Raw genomic sequence first — 9,449 nt, 5'->3', positions numbered from 1 at the left:
ATATCTTTTTTTTAAAAATCCATGCTTGTGTTGGTCAAAATTTTGACCAACATGAGCTTAACATGAAAAAAAAAGGGTTTCGGATTGGATGTTATTCAGCTCAAATTTGCCTACGCCAAAATCTCTCTTTCGATTGCGCTATTGGGGGGTCAGCTTATCAAGACCTTATTCGAGTGTATGATATGAGCTGACTCCTCTTGGAGACAATAATCTTCCCTCTTCCACTTACCAGTGGCAACCATCAAACAATTTTAACATAGAGCATGTGGGAGCTACACAAGCACAAGAATTGATGAATGTGATTGATTGTATTTTGGGGCTCTTAGCATGTGAATGAAGGCCATTAATGTTCAAATGACGATGAATGGAAATGAGTTCTTTTTCTCACACTTGTAGATGTATATATGGATTTTAGATTTCAAAGTGGTGATTTTTGTGCAGAGCATTTATGATCGATTTCCCATCTTGATAGTATGGAATCATGATGTTATGGATATCAAGAAATCTATCATCCAAAGGAGTTTGAGGTTCATCAAGAGGCTTATGAGTTTCATGGAGAATGGATTTCTGACTGAAATTATTGTGGTTAGAGTTGGAGACAAAGGATGCAAAAACACAACCACTAGCGAAGATGGGATTTCACCAGCCACTAGGGTATGATGAATCTGGTCCTTCCTCAGCTCATCAGGGACCACAATAAACCTAATCTCTTTCTTTTTCTCATTATAATTATTAAATAAAATCATCTATTACTATTACTAATTATTCTTGGACTAATTATCTTGGAGTTCTTCTGCAATGCTCTATTGATATGTGGGTTTTTTTTTCACCCTATCAGTGGATCTATCACTTAATTATCACAAATTGTAAACCCATGACGTTGAAAGTTACAATAAATAAGCACCAAATATTCACTATCCATGATAGATATCTAGGACGTCAAGGATTTATTGAGGGTTCTAAAATTTATTGTAACTAATAGGAAGGCATAATGAGTGGCTAAATGTTTCTCTTGGACCTGAAAAAATACTTGATACCTATATCTTGTTCAAGTTTTCAATAGCCATACTCATTCTAATTTTTTTCTCAGCTTTTAGTTTTTAAACACTCTTTAGAGATTAGATAGATTTGTTCAATTATGTGATAGTAAGCTTAACTTAGAGTGTCTGGTTGTTGCTTTCCATGGGAGATCAACTGTACGTTGTGAATGAAGCTGCTTCATAGGCTTCCTGTTATATATCTCAAAATTCAATATAGTGGCAATATTAAATGTTTTGTATAGTAAATAATACTTCATACATTCACTTGTATGATAACCTGGTGTCTATATACTGTGTAGGTAATTTTATCCCATGATGAAGACCCTCTAGTTGTTAGAATAATGGATTACAAGTAATCTTTGGTAATATATTATTTTAAAAAGACAAATGTTCTTTTGCATTTTATTTGATGAAAATAAGATCTACTATAAAGTATGGATTTGATGATGATAGATATCCATATTGGTTTTCTATAATGATAGCATTTGAAATTGATATATCTATTTCTTATAGTTCCCAACATAGTCAGAGATACTTTAGGCACTCATCTTTCTACTGTCATTGTTGGTTGTACTTTTGACTAGACTTCTATTTATCTATTGGTCATTTATAAACATTAATACAATTTCTTTGTTTCTATTAAATTATGAATTATTATTGTTGTTACTTTCCCAAGGTAAAGTAACAATAAAACAAGGACAATGAAGGTCCATACAATTAAAATGGCACAATAATATTTCTTTCGTAGCTTATTGTTTGTATATGGTTTTGTTAAAAGTTAGGAAATTGATGAGAATGTGGTTGAGAAAAGAGATGTACAATTATATGAAAAGTGCTTTACCTAAATAGGTTAGAGGAAAGATTTAATATATAATCTTTTATAGGTCAGTGATGTCCAAATCCAGTAGTAACACATAATTTACATTTGGATGCAAATTATGTACCATAGTGATTGAAATTTCATGTTTTAATACACTTTTCACAGGTCTACATCTTGAAAGCTGAGGCAAGATGGTTAAAATATATGTTAAGCACTATTATTCATTTTATTTGGTGACTTCCCAATGACAAATAAGAGAAGCTAAAAATGGTGATTGGAAGGGGTGGAATCCATTGCTGGTCCTCGGGATCAAGTCCACATACCATGCATCAAAACAAGTAAAATCTTGGGAACAACTCTACTTAAATGCTACACCCACATATTCAAGTTTACTAATCTTAGCTCAATCAAAATGTGAAAAGAATAAAATTAGCAGATTTCATTTTCAACATTCCATATTCAAGCATCCCATCTTGAGTTCCATCCATCATAAAAAATAAAAAAAAGAATGGGTAGAACTTAGATCAAAATTGATATTTTGAACTCAAGATCATCTGTTAATTGACAGCCTATGGGATTTCTGTTAAGTGTAGTTAAACAAGGATATGAAAACATTACATTCTACTACAAAATCTGGGATTCGATAGTAGATAGCCCAAAATTATTTTTTCGTTTTATTCTTTTTAGGCCTTGATGATAAACTCTGCAATTTGAATAGGAAAAACAAGGCTATTATAAAACCAAAAGGCAAGTGATTCTTAGGGATATTCTATATATATTTCTTATTTTTTATGGGTGGGTAGTTAGTGTTTAGGACATGTTGATTATTTATTGGCTGACTGATCATTCTCTATTGAAGATAGTTTGCAAAACTCATGCATATCTTTAATTTTTACTTTTAAAATCAATACAAAACTTCTTAACTTTGTCATCTTATCAATCCAAAAAAAATAAGGAAAAACCTAAAATAGAAAATATTCATTTAGAAAATGACTTATATGTAATGATTTACAAGGTCTGATGTTGAATTTAGAGTATGTGATAGATAAGTTGAAAATGAGGCAGATGGCATGACCTTTTACTTTCAATCCGTCAAGTCAATTTGAATTTCATTCTCTACTCTTTCATTTTCTCTTTTTTTATTTTCCTGGTTGACATTGATATCCCCTATTACTGTCATCTCCATCAGTGCTATGAGTTTTTCTGCTATCTCCAAAGCCTTTCTTATCTTTTCTTCCAAGAATTCTCTGGCCCACTTGTTGGAGTGTTTTATCGGCAAATTTGGTAATTGATGAACATAGCCCTAAATAAGCTCTCTGAAGCAAATGATCATTTCATTTCCCAAGCCAGTGATTACAATGTTACCATCCTTAGAATTATTATCATTTTCCAATTTAGAGCTATAAGAATCTAAGACAGGGATGTAGACAAAATGTTAGCTCTTGTTTAGTGCATGTTTCTTATAGTATCCATGCTTTTCTTTTTCATCTCTCCAGAGGAACATAGTTGTTATTGAAATTGGGACAAATAATAGTAAGTATAGTATTGTTATTACAATTACGATCATGCAAATTAGAAGTAGGACTCCAAGGCATTTGACCACATACCCAAGACACACTGCAAGATAGTCAACCACATAGCCATCTACACTGGTTAGTGATTCAATCACAGGCTCTTGCGATTCATTCACAAGCTCCTATGATTCATTCACAAGCTCCTATGACTCATTTGGAGGCTCTTGCAATTCATTCGTAGGCTCCCATTTTGCTCCCATTTGTGCAACCATTCATCTAGGAATTTCCACATTTCTAGAATCAAGATGAATAGCCAAATGAATATGAGAATGAATCCTGAAAGTGTCACATAGGAAACATTATCTCCAATTTTACACTCTGATTTTTTCATCTCCTTCTCTAATTCTTCTTTCTCTTCCTTGAGGAAATAAAAAAGGTGTTGACTCTTGTAGTCCTTTGAGCATCTCCTCCTCCACGTTGCTCAATTATCTTTTATAACCATCTCATGTGCTTGTCAGCTTCCAAACTCATCTCAAAATCTTCAAAGTTACATGAACCAAACATATCCATCAGTTGAATGGCTATGTTCTCAGGGAAGTCCATAAATTCTAATGGTTCTTTTATTTCTTTATAAGCTTTTATCATATCCTCCGTACCAACATCCATCTTCAAATCCCACTCAAACTTTGTCAGTAGCCTCACCATGATATCGATTAAGGCCACTGCTGCCATCTTAAATGACCAATTGGAATTTTGAAGCTGCTTTAGAAAACTTCCACCTTTTCCACCAACATTTAATACCTTGAACAATACCTAGCTCTCTTGGATTTCTTGATAAACTTCTTTCATGCAAGGCTTTCTTTGGTTATAATATTTCAGATGGTATTTCCATAAACGGTAGAATTTTATCACTTATTTTATCACTACTTTTGGTAGAATTTTGGTCTTCATTAGAATGTTTTTGAAATCACTTTTGTGCTATTAAATTGCTTCATAGACCTCTTTCTAATCTTGAAATAGTAGTGGGGATCTCTTTTGAGTGGTAGATGAATTAGGGCATTTATTGCCACTTAATGAGCCCTTGTACTGATATTCTCAGTTTTATTGTGTTTTGAACCATGGGCAGGATGTATGTAATTACAACAGTAACTTATTTGATCAATCAATTTATCTAATTTAATTGGAATTTGATTTCTATTATGGAAAATTAATTGGGGTCATGCAATACTTGAAATCTTGCTAGTGAGAAGTTTTGAGTCTAATATTAAGGGCTAATATTACTACTAGTCAGTAACATGGGGAGGCTATTTCTAGTATAGCTAAAGGGGTGGATTTATGTCTGGAAGTCCTGCAATAGTCATCTTATAAATATTGATGAGGTTGTCTCTAAGGTAGGCAACTTGTACTTGTAGCTTGGATTTTGCATAGGAATCACATTAATCTAAATTGTATTTGGGCTTTAGTTAGGTCAAATGGAGGGGCATTCAAGACTTATTTAAAGTGGATGACTATGCTTTTGATTTCTTATGTGTCTAATTTTTCAAGTATATTTTTTGAAATAAGCCCATGCATTCATTGATTCTGGACTTTCACATTTGTTGAGGTTATTTTTACTTGTGAGTTTTTAAAGCATCTTAATGCAACCTCCACAACTAGTCATTGAACTAAGACATATCTTCCTCATGTATGTTGGTATTATGGACAAAGGGACCTGCATGGCACATAGTCATTTAAAGACTTTTTGACATTTTGTTAGTAGGGGAGTAGTGAAGGGTATAATCCTCTCATGTTGAGATTTTCACTATCTAGCCACATGTCCTATTGACAAAGCATTTTGGGACATGTGATGCTCTATATGTTATCCTTGTTATTTAATTTTGACCAATGTAGGATTTAATTCAATGAAAATCCAATTATATATTTGTGTCAAGTAATTGAAGGCTTCTACCAGTATTTATGGTTACATTTCATTTAGAAATTTGATTGTATTACTATGAGTTTTCATTTCAGAAATTTCATTTTTCCCCATATATGTTGCAAATAACTACAAGAAAAGGGGGTACAATTAGCACACAAGCACCTTTAGTCATCTAGTAGTAGGAGGAAAGGATGTATAATCCATTACATTTACAATTTCACCCTCTTTCTTGGGTCATATATTATATTCATGGGTCAATGGGTTTGACTCAAAAAATGTACAGTTGAATTGTGATAGCAATATCACAATTTGACTTGTTGTGGAAAATATCTTAGGCTTATCTATTGATGAGCTCAAGGGGCTTTCTAATGAATGGTTCATAAGGCACAACACTTGTTGTAGGTTTTTCAAATGGGATTCCAAGTAGAGTGGTTTAAACCATGGAGGAAACTCCATAGTTAAGCCTTCTTTAGTTGGAGTAGTGCTAGAATGGTTGAGCCTTTGAGCAAGTCATGGTGCTTCATCTTTGTGAGCACTTCCTCGATGCAATGAGTGCAAAGTGTTCATTCATTCTCATGAGAAATGAGTCTGTGTGAACTAATATGCATGAATCATGGTTCAATGAGTTTGACTCAAAAACTACACTGTTGAATCTTGATAGCAATATCAGAATTTGACTTGATGTGGAAAATATCTCCTACTTATCAATGATTTATGTGTCTTAATTTTTAACATATTACTTCAATAATAAATACACCTTCATATTTCAGAGTTCAAACAATTATGCTTTTCAACATTTTGTGGTTTTGGCCAGATATAAGACAATTGTTGAAAACAGTAAGGTTTTTATATCTCCAATTATTTATTATAAAACCACTTCCCAATTGAGGATTGGCTTTTCATTGTGATGGTGCCCTTATCACTAATTTTAATTTAAAAAGTCAATTTTAAGATTATTGTTCTTAAGTCTGGAAATTTTGCTTTGATAATAATTATGCCTTTAGTGTGTAGAACTATCTCTATTTTGTAACTTGTGATTTTGTTCAAATATAAAGCAATAATTGCATATGGTTATTGTTTTTAGTTTTAGTGGTTTATCATAAACCAAGTATTAGTTAAAGCTTGACTTGTTAATACTATAATTACTTTGTTGTTATTAATTTATTGTATTTCATTTGTTTGGAAGTGGCTGTAATGTTCCCAAGAATATCACTGTTGAGAGGAAAACATCAAGCGGCAAGTTTCAAGAGGAATTGGGAAACTAGGGGTAGCTCAAGAGATTTTATTGTCAACCACTTGGAGAGCTTTTAAATAGTATCCAGACCAAGGCTCAAAATTTATCCTCAAAAGCTTAAAAAGATTTGATAGTGATTTTGCATTGGTTGCTAATTTTCCACATGCAATTTATGTTCATTCTTAATGCTATATGTGTATTGACAAGATTTAAATGTCTGATGTAGAGGTAGGGATGAGAAGTTCAGTTAACAATCTTAAAAGGGGATTGGATTTCTTAAAGTTTGGGCAATAGATTTGAATGTGGTGTCTAATTTTTAGGGGATTGAATTTTATGTTTTATTGTTTTGAATTTTGAGGTTGCATCCTAAAGTTGGTGTTTGATGCCTCTAAATTTTTGGACGTGTTTTGAAAGTGGTCATTTCTTTCATTGAACATTTTCAACGTGGATTTTATTTTTTGGTGCATTTTTTTCTTCTTTTGTTCTCAGAGGTTAAATTTGCAGGTATCATTTGGAAGTAGTGTTCCAGTTGTTCGACTTTGGGATTGGATGTGATCATTTGTTTGAATTTGTGTAGATTGAAGGCTTTGTTCATTCATACTAGAAATACTGGTTGGTTCATTCACTTTCTTAGCCATGTTAGCATTCGTTGCCTTGTTTTGAAGTCTTTCAGTTAGCCACCTATTAAGATGTCCTTCTCTTCTTCTTGGGATGTTCTCTAAGTTCAAATTTTGATTGATGCTTATGGTGCTACTACATGATCATGAATTTGGCACCTTTATTCCTCAAAAATTTGAAACTTCATTCTAGTAAATTTTTCCTATTAGTTAAATCATATAATTTTCATCAAAATATAACTGAAGTAATTGTTAGAAACTTCTTTTTTATAAGCTAGGTGCCACTTGTAGTAGCACAACATTAGGACTAAGATTCCTTAGCCAAGCATTATTTGACCCCATTCCGATGACATGGGTCCCTAGATCAAAGAGTAGCTTCAAATTACTACTCAGATTCCTCAGCCTAATCTCATTGGCATTATTGGTCTCATTCAAATGATATGAATCTACTACTTATGAGCTAAGCTCAAGACCAAAGGGTAGCTTCACATTATGACCACATTCCTTAGCCTAATCTCTTAGGCATGGTAGCTTTGTTCATTCTAGCTAGTATTATTCCTCAATTTCAAATGTACATAGGGGCTCTATTCATCCTTAACTTCTCTGTGTTAGGGGCATGGTGCTTTATTTTCATCTTCCTACAACTTTTTAAACTTTTGCTATCTCTAGTCCCTTGTGGACATTAATATAGTTTTCTTTTCTTGCTATACACAAGGTCTAGTTTGATTGTTTTCTTTTGAGATTTTATCTTGAAGTTCATTTGGTAATGCTAAACTATATTGATCTTTAAGCTTCCTTTCAACTCAATGATTTCTTTTTTGAGGGTGATTTCTATTTACTTGTTCTGCCTACAATTTTCATTGTCTTCTTTCTCATGGGACATGACAATATCGTAGGCATAATCTTCTTGGTTAATTGGAATGTGCCTTGTGATCCATGCCATGGAGGATCCAATTTAATTCCTTTGTATGATGATAACTTATAAAGTGGCTATAAACCCCAGATGTAATTCCTTCAAACAAAGAGTAGCACAAGAAATTTATTAAGTTTTACCATAATTTGTACAATATTTATTAATTATTCTGCATTATAGTCTTTCACAATTATTATCTCAAACGTAGATGATCTAATGAGGGTATTGAAACTTGTGGATGAGAAATGACTGAGTGCTTCGTGGGAGCACACATAGGGAGACTACAACTTGAGTATTTTCCATTGTCTAAGCACGCATGTTGTTGATTAGCTATGCTATGAAAAATGATGGGGAAAGAAATTCAAACTGGTTTCCTAATGAGGTTGAGTGATTTATTGAAGTTTCTTTGACATTGATGTTCTATGGAAAAGTGCCAAGTCACTTGGATGTTTGAATTGATCTCTCTATTGAAGCATAGTTTCTTAAGGACTTGTTTTTGAAGGGTGTAGATGACTCATACTTTTTAGTTCATTATGACATATGTCGATGGAGGAAGTGCTAAGTTTTTGTCAACTCTTTTTAGATGTTTTAGCTTTTCCCCCTAACTATGGCATGAAGTTAGATAAATTGCATGTGGTTGCAGTACTAGATATTGATGTTGTTGGCGCATTTACAATGAGTCAAGCAACATTGAAGTATTTGAGGGAAGGTGGAATTGGAAAGCCTCCTTTAGAGGCTGGTGTTATTTTAAACTTAAGTGCTACAATACAGTACCTCAGCTTTCTGGTATCAAATTCATGTCTCTACTGCAAAGGTTCATTTTTAATCATTATATTATTCTTGGATTAAGATTTGAATTAACTATTTAATAAATTTAAATGTTTCAGCATAAACATGAGAGTCATTTTACTTACATAATAATTTAAACAAATTATCTAGCAAAGTTTTGTTTTGTTTACATGCAGCTGTTGATAGTCTTACAAGATCTATGGCTTTAGAGTGCGGGATAGACTATGGAATACGTGTAAATGGTATTGCATCTGGTCTAATTGAAGGTATTCCTGGAATGGACATACTTTCACCCAAGGAATTCCTAGGTGTTCTTCGTAAAAACCAACCTCTTTATAAAGAAGGAGAAAAATGGGATGTTTCTATGGCGATTATCTATTTGGCATCTGACACTGGTTAGTATCTCTTGAACCTTTCTAATAATCAATATTCAAATCTTAGAGATGGAAGCTATTTAAAGAAAAATATTGTTTAGTGAGTTTATTTGGTTTTAAATTTATTTTTCATAGACTTGGAGGTATTTAAAAAAAAAATTAACAACTTTCGAAAATTCCATGGTATAGAACTTTGAAAATAAGAATAGTATATTAGTCATACAAGAATA

The 9,449-nt window shown here is 32.7% G+C and overlaps 1 pseudogene; it reads left to right on the top strand.

Annotated features, from left to right (window-relative positions):
- The first annotated feature begins 8,602 nt into the window (after positions 1 to 8,602).
- On the top strand, positions 8,603 to 9,245 carry LOC149548247 (peroxisomal 2,4-dienoyl-CoA reductase [(3E)-enoyl-CoA-producing] pseudogene; annotated as a pseudogene).
- Positions 9,246 to 9,449: the final 204 nt, after the last annotated feature.

Source organism: Cupressus sempervirens, chromosome 7 (assembly GCF_028749045.1).
Source record: "Cupressus sempervirens isolate cs-2001-9-10 chromosome 7, ASM2874904v1, whole genome shotgun sequence".
Taxonomy (NCBI): domain Eukaryota; kingdom Viridiplantae; phylum Streptophyta; class Pinopsida; order Cupressales; family Cupressaceae; genus Cupressus; species Cupressus sempervirens.
Note: the sequence above shows the minus strand (reverse complement) of the source record. Positions and strands in the feature narration are given on the sequence as shown.